This window comes from Vigna unguiculata, chromosome 8 (assembly GCF_037176805.1).
Source record: "Vigna unguiculata cultivar grain cowpea cultivar isolate G323 ecotype 2 chromosome 8, ASM3717680v1, whole genome shotgun sequence".
Taxonomy (NCBI): Eukaryota; Viridiplantae; Streptophyta; class Magnoliopsida; order Fabales; family Fabaceae; genus Vigna; species Vigna unguiculata.
In genome coordinates this window covers 11,947,898-11,965,305 of record NC_140799.1, presented here as the reverse complement: position 1 = coordinate 11,965,305, position 17,408 = coordinate 11,947,898, and the positions used below count along the sequence as shown (strand labels likewise).

At 35.5% G+C, this 17,408-nt stretch overlaps 1 pseudogene; it reads left to right on the top strand.

Moving 5' to 3' along the window:
• The first annotated feature begins 82 nt into the window (after positions 1-82).
• LOC146884151 (rust resistance kinase Lr10-like) lies at positions 83-14,127 on the top strand (annotated as a pseudogene).
• The last annotated feature ends 3,281 nt before the right edge of the window (positions 14,128-17,408 follow it).

The following is a 17,408-nucleotide window of genomic DNA, read 5'->3' as shown; positions in this document are numbered from 1 at the left end:
GTCTTTGGCTTGACTTTTCTGCATTATTACGAGTAAAAGATATAGGACAATGTGGATAGAAGGACTAAACGACTGGACTTGTGTGGCCGTGAATTTCGAAGAATTTGATAAGGTCTTGTATATGAGTGTGACTAATGAATTATTGTTTGGGGACTCAATCCTCGGGACTAAATAGTTATCCGTATTTATGACGCAGTCCTAATTAAGGGACTTCATTTTTCCTTCAACAAAATTGTGCAGACTTTGTCTTATGAGAAACCATAAGTTTTGTATCTTTTCTATGTGGCTTCTGCATCTGATTTCAAAAATAAACAATAGAAATTAGAAGTGTTAGCATAAACTAAAAGAGGCACCCAGCTTGGTTTGTTAAAAATAATCGCTAAGTAAACGAAATGACAAGTGTGCTTCTCCTCCAACGTGATTGTGTATTGATGAAGCTGTTGCTAATGCTTATTCTTATCAGAAGTGGCAGTGCTCATAACGAGTGCCATTAGAATTTGTCTTGTGGACCGGACGAACCCCTTATTAGATTTCCCTTCCAACTGATCCCCGTCTTTGTCTTTCTTGTACTGAAAAAAATGTGACCCATCTTGTGCTTTCTACGATTAAACTCCAAGTCACTGATATAGACTACCAAAACCAGGAAATTAGGTTAACTGACCCGGAAAACTACTTAACCAACAAGTTTATGCAAGTCATCAATTTTATTCGAAGTTACCAATTAGAATCACGATATGATGGACCAGAAAACAACTTGATCTTCTTCAACTGCACTTCAGCGGGGCTTCCATACCTCAGAAACAACTACATGCGACAAGATATGGTCTCCTGTCCTATTTACATGGCTAATTCTTTTGAAAGTGTCCTCAGATTGGATCTAACATCCTGTACCCAGATGTTCAATATCACTGCACCAATCGCGGCCGTCCACTACAATGCCTTATATTTGAAATGGCCGAAACCAAATTGTGCTGAGTGAGAAGCAAAAGGCAAGAGATGTAAATGGAAGACCGATGGGGAAAACAACAATACAAACAATATACCAGAGAATGCAGCGGATATAATTTCTCCTAACTTGCAAGAATCTATGAGGAGCAATAATCAAAGAGCAGCAATAATATATCACCAAAGGCACAAATAAAGGCACCAAGATTTTTAACATGGAAAACCCCTCAAATCAAGGGTAAAAACACGAGTCGTTCAGACCAAAGAAATAGCTCTACTATGATTAACAAGAGTACAAAAGAGTCTCAATCAATAGCACAAATTAGTACCAACACCCAACCAAATAACAAAGCAACAAAGCTTTCAAAATAGAAAAGAACGAGAGGAAAACCTATAATATCACGGCTGCAATGCGAAATTAATATCTCCCAAATAAGATCTCGTATCAATGATCCGACCGGTCAGAATGAAGAGCAATGAGTTCCGAACCTGCTGTAAAAATATCAGCCCGATCCAACGGTCAACGAATCCGCAGTGCCGAATTTACAGTGAAAACTCTGTGAAAAACATGAAGAGAATTTTCCCTCTACCTCTCCCTCTATGTGTTAGGGCTTTCAGTGTGTTCTGACTCTATTGTTCTGCCACTCTATTTATTTTATAGCCCCTCTCCACTAGGTTAAGTGAGACATGGGCTTTTCAAGTTTTGGGCCTTTTCTCCACATAGGAAGGGAACCAATACCCAACAAATCTCCCCCTCACAACTATGTGGAAATAACCGCCAAACCGACGATCTCAAAACAAACTTCAAACTTGGCTCTTGGCAATGCTTTAGTCATCATATCAGCACCATTATCATCTGTATGAACTTTTTCCAACTCCAACAACTTAGCATCGAAAGCATCACGTATCCAATGATACCTCACATCAATATGTTTGGATCTAGAATGAAAAGTTGGATTCTTACCAGGATAGACAGCACTTTGACTATCCACAAATAATGGATAGTTGTTCTGCACAAAACCAAGCTCCTACAAGAATTTCTTCAACCATAGCAACTCCTTGCATGCTTCACTAATAGCAATGAACTATACCTCTTCAAAACACTCAGGTTCTCCACCGTCAGTCAAGGTTATGTACTCATCACAAGAATATCTTGTAGAAGGTTGTTTCTGTCTATTAGACCTCCTGAGTTGGACTTGAGATGGTTTAGGTACATCACCAAGATCATCATCATCATGTTCCTCTTGAGTATCATTAATTGGAACCTCTACTCCACTTCTAACCTGTTGATCATCAACATCACCATGTTGTTCATTTTCTTGAGCTTCTGTTTCAACATTCTCCAAATTGTAAGCGGGCAACCTCATCGGATTACCATTAGTGAGATTACTATCTTTCTCGGGTGTGGTCTTCTCCACCTTATCAATGTCTTCAATGTTTGGTCTTCCATGAATTGTACATCACGACTTCTAACAAGCTTCTTCTCAACAAGATCATAAAACCTGTAGCCAAATTCATCCTCACCAAAGCCAATAAAGATACATTGCCTTGTCTTTTTATCTAACTCGGATCTTTCATCCTTAGGAACATGAACAAATGCCCTGCAACCAACACACGCAAATGATCATAGCTAACATTCTTAAAAAACCAAATTTTGTCTGGCACCTCAGTATTCAAAGCAACTGCGGGACTGAGATTAATAACATGCACAGCTATAAGCAATGCCTCTCCCCAAAAGTGCTTAGGCAACTTTGCTTCTGAAAGCATACATGTAACCCTTTCAACCAAGGTCCTATTCATCCTCTCCGCCAGACCATTCAACTGAGGAGTTTTAGGAGGAGTCTTCTCGTGTCTAATACCATGCTGCCTGCAATAAACATCAAAAGGTCCACGGTACTCACCACCATTATCACTACGGATGCATTTCAGCTTCTTGCCTGATTATCTCTCAACCATAGCATGAAATTCCTTGAACTTTTCAAGTACTTGATCTTTCCGCTGAAGAGCATAGACCCATAGCTTCTTGGAAGAATCATCAATAAAAGTAACAAAGTAAAGTGAAACACTAAATGACTTTACCTTTAATGGGCCACAAACATCAGAAAATGCACCAATTCAAGCAATTTTGACTTCCTTGAGGGATGATGCTTCTTAAAAGATACTCTTGTTTGTTTACCAGCCATGCAATGAGAACATTTCTCCAATTCTGCATTTCTCAATCTCATAAGCACATCCTTTTTAGCTAAGCAGTTAAGCCCTTTCTCACTTATATGACCAAGTCTTTGGTGCCACAAAGATGCCTCCATATACATAGCATTCACACTGTCTTTAGCAACCAAAGCTTTAGTCCAGTACAATTTAGATTATTTCTCCCCTTTGGCCATAACCAAGTTACCTTTAGTGAGCTTCCATTTACTAGAACCAAAGTGATTGTCATTACCACAATCATCAAGCAACTGCACAGAGATTAAATTAAAACGGACATCCGGAGCATGTTTGACTCCTTTAAGCAACAACCGCACTCCCATGTTGGTTTGCAGGCAAACATCACCAACACCAATCACTTTAGACTTACCATCATTACCCATCATCAACACTCCAAAATCACCAGAAGTGTAAGATGTGAAGAACTCCTTCCTAGGTATAACATGCAGTGTAGCACCACTATCAATAATCCACATGCTCTCATTAGATACAAGATTAACGGACTCAAAGTCATGAAGAAAAACAAGATCACCATCTGTAGCAGTAGTGACACGATCATCATCATGGTCATTCTCTCTCTGCTTGCCCTTCTTATCTTTGTTCTCTTTTTTTCACTTAAAACAGTATTTCTAAATGTGCCCAGTTTTATGACAAAAATGGCACTCTAAATTCTTGTATCTTGACTTGGACTTGCTCCTACTCTTCTCTCTACCACCTTTATGTTCCTTTTTCTGACTTCTTCCCCTAGCTTCTGTAACAAGCATCTCAGACTAAGATGAAGAACCATGTGCCTTCCTTCTCATCTCTTCATTAAGAGCACCGTTCTTTGCCATCTGAAAAGAAACAACACCATTCAAGGCAGAGTTCGTAATTGAAACCCGAAATACCTCATAAGATTCTAGTAGAGTATTAAGCAACCATAATCCCATAACTTCGTCATCAAACTTTATGCCTATTCTTGACAATTGATCTAGGAGCCCTTGAAACTCATTTAAGTGATCAGAAATAGAAGAATTCTTCCTGTACCTCAAATTCATCAAGCAATTTAACAAATATAATTTATTATTGCCCGACTTAGAAGCATGCAAAGACTCAATCTTCTCCCACAAAGCTCTGACATGTGTCTCATTAGCAATATGATTATAAACATTATCTTCAACATATTGTCGAATAAAACCACATACCTGTTGGTGCTTAAAAGTCTCATTCTTCTTCAGACATAGAATCTTGCTTCTGTGTAGTAAAGACCGGAAGATGATATTTCTTGACAAATAATAAATCTTTCATCTTGTCCTTCCACAAATGATAATTTGTACCATTCAAAGCAATCATCTTTGCATTTGCCTCCATCATTCAAGCAAGTAAATATAACCTAACCAAAAGCTTTGATACCACTCTGATGGGGAAAACAACAACACAAACAATATACCACAGAATGTAGTGGATATAATTTCCCCTAACTTGCAAGAATCTATGAGGAACAATAATCAAAGAGCAGCACTAATAAGTCACCAAAGGCACAAATAAAGGCACCAAGATTTTTAACGTGGTAAACCCCTCAAATTAAGGGTAAAAACACGAGTCGTCCAGACCAAAGAAATAGCTCCACTATGATCAACAAGAGTACAAAAGAGTATCAATCAATAGCACAAATTAGTGCCAACACCCAACCAAATAACAAAGCAACAAAGCTTTCAAAATAGAGAAGAACAAGAGAGGAAAACCTATAATATCACTACTGTAGTGCGAAATTAATATCTCCCAACTAGGACCTCGTATCAACGAACCGATCAGTTAGAATGAAGAGCAATGAGTTCCAAACCTGCTGTAAAAATTTCAGCCCGATCCAACGGTCAACGAATCCGCAGTGCCGAATTTATGGTGACAGCTTTGTGAAAAACGTGAAGAGAATTTTCCCTCTACCTCTCCCTCTATGTGTTAGGGCTTTCAATGTGTTCTGACTCTATTGTTCTGCCACTCTATTTATTTTATAGCCCCCTCTCCACTAGGTTAAGTGAGACATGGTATTTTCAAGTTTTGGGCCTTTTCTCCACATAGGAAGAGAGCCCAATACCCAACAAAGACCAATAATGACACAGAAGGATCAAATGTTTTGAATGCAAACGGAAGGGAATTCACGTTCCTAAATCTTTTATTTTTGGTTCTACAGGTCAGATCAAACACTCTTACACGCTCGGTTTTTAATATAGTTTAATTCCTTATTCCTACAATTTCGGATGTCAACAATTGAATGGCATTAAAAAGTAAAAGCATAAGAGTTGGAACAAACACTATCATAAGTAAATAAATCTGTCTTTCTTTTCTTAATGAAGTCTCCAACTTCTATTATAGGTTCGATCTTTTTTGGGCTGGTGATCATTGTTGTCTTTAAGAGCTTCCTCTATTTTAGGGAAAATCAAGAACACCAAGAACGAGTGGACAAGTTTTTAGAAGACTACAGGGCAGAAAAGTCTGCAAGATTCACCTACGCCGACCTTAAAAGAATCACCAATGGCTTTAAGGAAAAGCTTGGAGAAGATCCTCAACAATATAGAAGGAGAGGATGAGTTCATCAATGAGGTGGGGATTATGGGCCAAATCCATCACATCAATGTTGTGCGTTTGCTCGGATTCTGTGCAGAAGGACTCCATTGTGCTCTTGTCTACAATTTCTTTCCAAACGGTTCCTTACAGAGCTTCATATTTCCACCAGAAGACAAGGACCATTTCCTTGGCTGGGAGAAGCTTCAACACATTGCTCTCGGTATAGCTAAAGGAATTGAGTATCTTCATCAAGGTAGCAACCATCCCATTATCCACTTTGACAATCCTCACAACGTGTTCCTTGATAATATTAAAGTATAATGCAAATTCTAGAACAATCTAGAAAAATCTATGATAAAGTTATTGAAATGTAATGAAACTTCTAGAATATTGCAGAAAAGCTTAGGATAGGAAGAAAAGTCAAGAACATTCTACTATGTAGAAAAATCTAGAACTATTTGCTCAAGTTCTAGCTAGAAGCTTCTAGAATAATCTATGGGTCTATAAATACCCCATGTATCCTACCATTTGGAACATCAAGAAAAACTAACACAACATCCAATACAACTACTCTCAACTACAAAATACACTTCTCCAACTACTAATTTTACACTCTACTATCTACACATTTTCTTTATCCCTTCAACTAAAAACCTAAAAATACTATCAGTGGTACCAGAGCTACGTTCGGTCATCTACCGGGCGTAGATAAAATTTTCAACTACTTCAAAAAAACTAGAACTCCATTCTATACTACTTCCAAAATATTTTCTCAACCCATGGCCACTACCAATCAAACATCATCAATTCCAGTACATATTTTCGCAAGAGAAAATTATGATTTTTGGAGTGTCAAAATGAAGATATTATTTCGCTCCCAAGACTTATGAAGGGATTCACTATTCCAAAAGACACTTCCACTCTTACTGCAGCTCAAAAGAAGGAGTTGAAGGAAAAGAAACAAAAGGATTCAAGGGCTTTATTTGCTCTTCAACAAGTAGTTGATGACACAATCTTTCCGAGAATAATAGGTGCCACAAGTGCAAAGCAAGCTTGGAACACAATATAAGAAGAGTTTCAAGGAAGTGATGAGGTATGCAATTTTAAACATCATTCTCTAAGACGAGAGTTTGAATTAATAAGAATGAAATAATTTGAGACCATTAAAGACTACTATTGTAGAATAAAGAAAATAGTTAGCCGGATGAGAGCCTATGGGGAAACTATTCTTGACAAAAAAATCGTTGAGAAAATTTTAATTTCTATTCCCCAAAAATATGATGCAATCGCAACTGCGATTGAACAAACAAAAGATTTGGCCACATTGTCAGTAACACAACTAATGGGCTCTCTTGAAGCTTATGAACAAAGATTGAAAAGGCATGAAGAAGACTCGGTCGAAAATGCCTTTCAATCAAAACTAAAATTACAGTCTCAGAACAAAGAATATGAAGGAAATAAAAGTAGAGGAGAAATAAAGAAAATTCTAGAAGCTTCCCCATGACCCGTCAAGGAAAATATCCCCCATGTGGCATATGTAAAAAGGCAAGTCACATGGAAAAAGATTGTTGGCATTATGGAAAACCTCAATGTTAGTACTGCGAGAAATTTGGCAACGTAGAGAAGTATTGTCGTAATAAAAATAAGCATAAAGCAAACTTTGCTGAAGAACATAATCAAGAGCAACGCTTATTTTATGCCTATCAAGAATCTCCCAGCGGAGGAGAAAGTTGGTACTTGGATAGTGGATGCAGCAATCACATGGCCAAAGATCAAAGCATCTTCAAAGAAATTGATAAATTTGTGAATGTTAAAGTTGGTTTTTTTCCCAAGCTGGTGCAATTTTTTTTCCAATTTCCTAAAATGGTGCAGTTTTTTTTTAAATTCCTGGTAGAGGTAAGTCGTGAAAAAATGACACGACTTCATCTTGAAGAAGTCGTGCCAAATTAAGGCGAATTTGATTAAAATAAGCTGAAGTCGTGCCAACATGGAGAGACTTCTGTGTTATGAAGAAGTCGTGCCATATTCAGACGACTTTAATTAACATTTAAAGCAAAGTCGTGTCAATACGGAAAGACTTCAATATTAAATTGTTAATGAAGAAGTCGTCCCATATTGGAGAGACTTCAGTGTTGTATTGATAATGAAGAAGTCGTACCATATTGGAACAACTTTAGTTCGAATAAAAATTAAATATTTTTTAGTCATGTTAATTAGTTAAATAATAATGCATATAAGTAATTAAAAATTTTATGATGATTTTGGTTTCTTATAATAGGGCATGAAAGTTATCTATGAGAGCCTGTGCCACAAGGAGGTCTTCTTCGGTGTCGTCTAGGTCTTAATTTAGGGCTCTAAACTGGATCGTCATCATCATTATCTTCACCTAGACCTAGACGACACCGAAGAAGACCTCCTTGTGGCACAGGCTCTCATAGATAACTTTCATGCCCTATTATAAGAAACCAAAATCATCATGAAATTTTTAATTACTTATATGCATTATTATTTAACTAATTAATATGACTAAAAAATATTTAATTTTTATTCGAATTAAAGTCGTTCTAATATGGTACGACTTCTTCATTATCAATACAACACTGAAGTCTCTCCAATATGGGACGACTTCTTCATTAACAATTTAATAATGAAGTCTTTCCATATTGGCACGACTTTGCTTAAAATGTTAATTAAAGTCGTCTGAATATGGCACGACTTCTTCATAACACAGAAGTCTCTCCATGTTGACACGACTTCAGCTTATTTTAATTAAAATCGCCTTATTTTGGCACGACTTCTTTAAGATGAAGTCGTGTCATTTTCTCACGACTTACCTCTGTCGGGAATTAAAAAAAAAAAACTGCACCATTTTAGGAAATTGAAAAAAAAAATTGCACCAGTTTGGGAAAAAAACCGCGACTAGGAAACAGTGCCATAGTGGAGTCTCAAGGCAAAGGAATTGTCATGGTGGAGACAAAGAAAGGTACGAAATTCATCAAGGATGTTTTAATGGTTCCCAATCTTAAAGAGAATCTTTTAAGTATTGGCCAAATAATGGAGAATGGATATTCTCTTCACTTTGAGAAAGATACATGCAAAATTTATGACAGTACACTACAAAAAATCTTGAAAATTATGGCAGTTTAAATATGGTCGTTATTTAAAACAACCATTTTTTACAACATAATATGACATTTTTTGAACTACCATATTTTACCTGTGATATACGACGATTTTAACCGCCATTTATTAATAGTGGAAAACTGCCATATTTTATATGTAAAATATGTCAATTTTAACTGCCATATTTTAATAAATCACATCATAAACATTTTCCTGTTCGAATTAATTAGATTAGTGAATATTGACTATATTGAAGCCTTCGAGCAAATCATTTTGCACATTGACTGTATTGAAGCCTCCGAGCACACTGCACATAGATCTGAAGCCTTCGAAACCATTTCCCAAGAAGATATGAAAGGTCGTCGTCGCCATTCGCTCTTCAATTTCTGGAGCTCACTGTTCGGTTCGTTTTGCAGAATATTGTTCGTTTATGGAGCTCACTATTTCGTTCGTGGTCGCGGCGCCATAATGATGAAGGATTGACCCCAACCAAGGATAAAGGCACAAGCTTAAGAAGACTAAGCATGTTTAGAAAGGAAGTTCACTAATCCTTCATCCCTTTCATTTGTGTTTGTTATTTTTGATTCCCTAAGTTGACTTAGTTGAATCAACTTTAGTTGACTTGTTGACCTTTGACTAGGTTTGACTTGTTGACTATAGTTGACTTGACTTAAGCCAACATGCTAATCTATGTTTATTTTCTTTGTAGGTTAATTAGGAGTAAGAAAGCAATGCTAGGTGGCGCATGGTGATTGGGGAGCATAAATGATGTGGAGGAGAGAGTAAAGCAAAGGCATAAAGCATAAAGTAAAAGGCATGAAGCAAGTGTACCTATGTACCTTTGGTCTCCTTTGTTTTTAGCACACTTTGGCCACTTTTTGGAGACATATGAGACACATTCTTTGTCTTCTTTTGTGCTAGAACGAAATTAGCCTTGCACACACCATAGTTGGCTCTTTTGTCTCTCATTTTTGTAACCTTATTTGACCTAGTTTTTAGAAGCTAGGGTTAGGTTTTTGTAGAGACATCCTTAGGTATCTTTTATTTGCTTAGAGGCCCCTAAACTCTTCTATATAAGGGGTGCTCCTAGACATGTAAAACGGTTGAACATTTTGAAGTAAAAACACTCTTGTGTCTCAACCATTTGTGAGAGTTTCCTCCCTTGGGAGTGAATACTTTTAAGCCTTATCTTGCATAGCAAGTGGCGGCACACATCCACTCATCTTCAAGGTTGCCATGGCTTCTAGCCTAGCCTTGTAGTGGCGTGCTTCTCACATTTTTACCATTTCTTTCCTTTTCATTTTATGTTTTCTTCTTCCTTTAATTGTTCTTGGTTTTCTATGGTTTATGTGCTTTCCATTTCCTTTTTGTTTTGAATCAATCCATCATCTTCTTCTCTTGAGCTTTGTGAAAGGAACCTTCACATCTAGATAGCTTGCTATCTTAATGTCCAATGGGGATTTCACTTAGATTTCTTAATCAACTCACACCATATTCAATAATCTTAAAAAGGAACAACATAATCCTTCATCACATAACCCCTTTCATTCTTCAATTTCTGAAGTTCGTTTATTCTGTTCGTTTGCGAAGCTCGTCGTCAACACCGTTCTACGAGGGAAGTTGTTGGTTTTAGGTTTTGGTAAGTTTAGCAAAATAAATGGTGATTTAGGGTTCTGAGTTTTGAATTTCTCGTTGTTCACTTTACTAATTTCTCGTTGTTCTAGTGCTGGGTTAATTTGCTCATTGATATTTCAGGTTAGATGTTAGTTTTGGTCTCATTATTGTTCTGGATTAGAACCATTATTTTATTTCAGCATATTTTTGTGCGAGAGAGACCTCTTCCGATCTGAACCTTTTTGTTTCCAATTTCAATCTGATTCTAAGGGGGTCTGTGTTTGGTGTTGTTGATGTAATGAAGGTGGGAAGCTCGTTTATCAAAACACCAAGAGGAGGGCTAGTAGACTCAAGTGCCCCGCCCCGTCACTATCAAGAGGATTCAAGGGTGTGCTTTTTGTTAACCTTTCAATTCCTTCTTTTTCATTGTGGTGTGTAGTTTTAGTGTTTTGTTATTGACTTATTTTGTTCATCATCTGCACCTATGCTTGCAACTGCTTCAAATATTCTATCACCTCATCCAACATTGAAGCTTTATCAGTCTGCATAGTTAAACAAAATCCAAGTCTATATATGTTTATGTAAACCATAATACATAATACGAAATTCCATACCAAGCCACGCAAAAACAGTTAACTATATGATGAATCTATTACTCAACTAGCTAATATTGCTTAATTTTGTTAATTAATTAATCCATAAATATGATGTACTCAACATTGCATGTTTCTTTGCTTTCCCTTGTCTATATATGATATAGTTAAGTGTGGGTTCTTTTTCTTTGTCTTTCTCCTTCATCTTTGCCTTTGATTTGTATGTTTTTGGTGGAAAATGTTTGTTGTTTTAGTGTTTATCGTATAATTAACATGAGGGCCTACCACTGGAAAGGGTTTCCTGTGGGAGTAGTTGGGTGCCTCTTCAATAAATAGCCTCCTGTCAGAGCATGAAAACAAGTAATTCCACTTCTTGTGGACTTTATAACTGCACATTCTAGAGTCTTTTTTTCTTTATCAAAAACAATAGTGATCATGTAAATTTTTTTAGTGTATCAAGTGTAGCTATATGTAGTGTAAAACTAACTAAATTGATGACATCACATGTTAAGAAATTTTTAGCAGTTTACAAGTTTTGGTATTTTACCAATAATGGGTGGACCATTTGTAAAGGGACAAAGGTAGTAGAATATCATGTAAATAATTTGAACATTTAAATTTTACTAGAAATGTATGATAAATGACATGAAAGTAGATACCTTATCTACAAGGACGGTACCATAAATAACGAAAGTCAAGAATAAACAAACAAAAACATATCATATATATTAAAATGTAAGTACGTGCATATAGAGGTCAAAATAACAGATCTAAGAGCTCAAAGTCAAGTTAAAATAATAAAAATTAATAACAACAATAACATTATGTACATGACTTTTAGAAGAGAAAAAAATCTTGAGAGAGGTAGGGCCATGTTAATTAACTGCCTATCATTTAGGCCTTGGATTAAAATCAAAGACAAGTTACAAATTAAAATTAAAGTGTAGTTTACGTGAAATTGATACAATTATTCTATTTTATTACTAGCAAGAATCAGAGAACATGGAAAGCAAAAACATGAGAGAGATCTAGTGTGAAATGGTATATATAGTGGCTATTGAATCCTCAGGGGACTGCTACTTGAACTCTACGAAAGTAAAACTGGCAAAGAAATATGTTATATTAGTATATAGTATATAACAACTTATTCTCTCACAGATTTGGGACCAGTAGATACTAAATAATTGGCTCAGATATCACATACACAATATCACGATTTCGATGAAAAAAAAAGTTGAAACAAACAATATCATGATTATTCTATTTAAGTATATCTATAAGCATTGGATTATAAGGTGTTTTTTGTATTATAAAAGAATGTTATGTTTCTTGTGTTTTTTATTAAATTTAACTTTTTAGCTCTGAATTCTAAAGTTTGCCTGATAATTGCAGATTCCACATTTGAGGCTTGCGGAATACAAGAGGTCAAGGCTACCTAGAAACCATAGGAGTATAAATCGTGCATATGGAGGAGTTTTTGCTAGAATTGTTGTCAGGGAGAGGTTTGTCTTCACTTTTAACAGCTAGTTATATTTGTAATAACCTTTTTCATTTATTACCTAGAAAGTATTTCATTGCAAGTTGAGGAGTCTCATTAAATTATAAGTTCTTTTACCTTAACTAATTAAGAATCAAATGTTATAATTGACTAAAAAAGAAAATGGTGTAAAGAAAATAAATTAGTTTTTGTTTACTGTTAGAAAATGGTGTAAAGAAAATAAATTAGTTTTTCTTTTTTATTACCTTGGGAACATTTACAACCGAGTAGAATTAAATTTTTGCAATAGTGGGCCCATTTCTTTATTACAATGTGAATTTATAACGTGTGTAGTTTACATCAATATGATAAAGATGGTTTGGATTAAATTCTTATGAATTGTTTGACATGGAATGGCAAAGGGGAGGGGACTCATTATTTTTTGCTTTTGAAAGTGATTGATACTAATTGACAAGCATAAGATTATTTCACAGATTCTTCCTAAAGCTAACTACAAATTAATTTCATCTAATAATTTCATCTAACTGCCAAAAGGAGAAAAATGAAGTTGAATAAACATACAAAAACTTAGTGCATCCTTATTTTTTCATTTAACTTTTGTTTTTTATTATTGCAATAATTTTTTAGTTATTATTAATATGTATAATTTACTTCTCTTTTATAGGCTTAATCTCATAACATTAAACCATTTATTGGATCAAAGATAGTTATCCAGGTAATTTCTCACTCTCTATCTTACTTTATTAGTTAAATATTCCTATGTTCTTCGTGTTTTGGATTATAATATTTTTTTCAAAATAATTGGTAATATAATTAGATAGTTAGCACACTCAAAATTTCTCTCTCTATTATTGGCCTTCAACTAGTATTTGTTATATAATTAAATTTTGTTTTTGTATTTTTTTGTGTAGTCATGCCAATAGATAAATCGTGGATTTCTAAACCACGAAACACCATTGAATATGCAAAAGGATTGAACGTCTTTTTGGATTTTGCTTTTGAACATGGTAATGGTCTTGTCATCAAGTGTTCATGTTCAAAGTGTGGTTTTAAAAAATGGCAAACTAGGGATGCTGTTGAAGAACACTTAACATGTAGAGCTTTCCTCAAAACTACAAAAAATGGTATTTTCATGGTGAAGGATCAAGTGTAAGCGAACCTTTGACTACTACAAGTGCATATGTGGTTGAAGATATTTTAGAATCTCGAAATCAAATGGAAGATATGTTGAATGATGCCTTTAGGTTTGCGGGGCATGATGTTGATGATTTTGACGAGGCTATTGAAGATGATGATGTGCAAAATAATATGGTGCGTGATGAAGGAAATACAAACTTTGATGCTCTTTTGAAGGACAATAACCAACCATTATATGAAAGTTGTACAAAGTATTCGAAACTATCATTCATGCTAAATTTGTATCATATTAAGTGCATGTGTAGAATGAGTGACAAGGCAATGACAATGATTCTAGACTTGCTAAAGGATGCATTTGAACATGCTAAGTTTCCTAACTCCTTGTGTGAGGCTAAGAATGTTATTACCAAACTTGGTCTTAAATATGTCAAAATACCAGCTTGCCCAAAAGATTGCATGCTATATTAGGGTGAAGAGAATGAAGGCTGAGAAGAATGTAAAAGGTGCAAGACGTCTAAATGGAAAGATAAAAATAAGAAGTAATTTGCAAAGATCTTGCGTTACTTTCCATTAAAGTCGAGATTGCAAAGATTGTTTATGTGTTCTAAGACAGCTGATTCAATGACATGGCATGCATCCGGAAATAACCAAGATGGATTAATGAGGCATCCTAGATATTCTGAGGCTTGGAAAACATTTGATCTATTGCATCCAAAATTTGTAAATGATCCTCGGAATGTACGATTAGGATTAGCTACTAATGGTTTCAATCCTTTTGGGAACATGAGTACAAGTCACAGTATATGGCCAGTGGTCCCCATACCATACAATCGCCCTCCTTGGGAGTGTATGAAGCAAACCTCCTTTATCCTCTCTATGATAATCCCTGGTAAACAAATGGTAGGGAATGACATTGATGTCTACTTAGAACCACTAATCAAAGAATTGAAGGAGTTATAGTATGATGAAGTGCAAACATTTGATTATTCGAAAAAAGAAATGTTTACACTACGAACGGTTTTGATGTGGACAATTAGTGACTTCCCTGGACTAGGAAATTTATTTGGATGGAACGCACACTGGTCTTGCTTGCCCTACTTGTAACTTTGATAAAAACTCATGTTGGTTGTACATAGGCAAATTTAGTTTTAAAAAGTCTACTACAAGATTAAGTGGTATGAATTTTGCTTCATCTAGTGGAACTTCTCCAAATACAAACGACAAGTTTGTGAGGATAGAAAATGAGCTTGCAATTATGAAAATCCAAATGCAAGCATTACTTGCCTACATTGCTTTTAAAGAAGATGTTCTAGAATACCTAGCTTCTATTGCTGCAAGTTTGCCACGTCCCTCAGTTATTGAGGTATAATTTACTTAAGTAAATGACTTAAAGTTGTTTTATTTATTTCTTAATTTATTTCAATAAAACATTACTTATATGTTTTATTTACTACAGGTACCAGATATTGGAAGCGGTGTGCCATCTCCAAATGACAACGTAGGATGAAGTGGAGCAAACAACACAAATTGATATTTTGATGTTGATAATGTCTTGATATGTGTATTGTCTTTATTTTGGATATTGACATATGTATTGTCTTTTCTTTTTTTTGGATATTGACATGGATAAGTAATTGTGATCAAATGATGAAAATACTTTGTTATCTAAAATCATCTATAAAATTAATTTTGACTAATTTTTTGTGTACTTTTATAAGTTTATATTTTTGCGTTTATTATTGAACAGGTTTATTATATTATGAAATCATAAATGTATGTCAATTATGGCGGTTCAAAATGTCGTATTTAACACACACAAAACTGCCGTAACTTACATAATTTTTTGTAGTGGTAGAAAGATAGAAATTGGCCAAGTAAAAATGGAGAAGAGAAATAAAGATTTTCCCATATGCTTCAAACCTAGAACTAATATTGCCATGAAGGCAGAAGTTGATGACTCATGGCTTTGGCATAGGAGATTTGGCCACTTCAACACACATGCCTTAAAGCTTCTATATCAGAAAAACATGATGAGAGATCTTCCATGCTTTAAGGAGAATAATGAATCATGCGAAGGATGTCTCCTTGGTAAACAACATCGATTACCATTCTCGACAGACAAAGCATAGAGAGCAAAAGACTTACTAGAGTTTATCCATACTGATGTTTGTGGACCAATGAGGACGCCTTCACATCACAACAATAGGTATTTCATCCTTTTCATTGATGACTTCTCTAGAATGACATGGGTCTATTTCTTAAAGGCAAAGTCATAAGTCTTTGGAATATTCAAAAAATTCAAGGCCCTTTCGAGAAGCAAAGTGGAAAATAGATAAAGGTACTTAGAAGTGATTGTGGAAAGGAGTATACATCTCGCGAGTTTGACAAATTCTACGAAGATGAAGGCATAAAGAGACAACTCACAGTCGCATATACTCCACAATAAAATGGTGTGTCAGAAAGAAAAAATTGCACAGTCATGGAGATGGCAAGATCAATGCTAAAAAAGAAAGGTATGCCTAACAGTTTTTGGGCTGAAGCAGTCTACACTGCACTTTACATTTTAAACAGATGTCCAACTAAGGTAGTCCAAGACAAGACTCCTATTGAAGCTTGGAGTGGAAGAAAGCCATCAGCCAAACACCTACAAGTATTTAGATCTATCTGTTACATACATAGGCACAAGCTTGAAGACAATACTATATGAGGAATATTCTTGGGATATAACACACAATCAAAAGGCTATCGAGTTTACAACCTACAAACAAGAAAGCTCGTCATTAGTCGAGATGTTGAAATTGATGAAAATACTTCTTGGAATCGGGAAGAAGAAAAAGTCGTTAAAAGCAACACTTTAGTCTTAGTGCAACAATATCAAGAAGAAATTCAAGAAGAGGCTGAAGTTTCAGGTACGCTTTCTCCACCTCCACTAGAAGATTCTTCACTAGAGTCCACTCTAAGACGAGTAAGATCTTTGGTAGACATATACGAAACCTACAGTATGGCCATGATTGAACCTGACTGCTATGAGGAAGCATCAAAGCAAGAAGTATGGGTCAAGGCTATGGAAGAAAAGGTTAAAATGATTGAGAAGAATAACACTTGGGAGCTCGTAAACTGTCCTCAAGGAAAAGACATCATTGGGGTGAAATGGGTATATAAAACAAAGCTCAATTCTGATGGAACTATACAAAAGCACAAGGCCAAATTGGTCGCAAAAGGGTACTCACAACAACTAGGAATCGACTACAATGAGACATTTGCTCTAGTCGCACGACTAGATACAATAAGAGCTCTAATAGCCCTAGCAACACAAAAAGGATGGAACATTTATCAACTAGATGTCAATTCAGCCTTTCTAAATGGAGTACTCGAAGAAGAGATTTATGTTGAACAACCTCAAGGCTTCATCAATAAAGGCAATGAAGGCAAAGTACTAAGAATAAAAAAAGCCTTATACGGCCTAAAGCAAGCTCCTCGAGCATGGTATAGCAAGATTGATCAATATTTCACCCATCAAGGATTCAAGAAGAGCAAAAGTGAGCCAACATTATATATTAAAGCATAAGGTCAATATCACCTCATTGTCTCCTTATATGTCGATGATCTTATCTATACAGGAAACAATTTGGAGATGATGAAAGAATTTAAAGAAGACATGATGAAGACATTTGAGATGACCGACCTTGGGTTGATGAACTATTTCCTCGTTATGAAGTGAAACAACAAGAAGACGACATATTATCTCT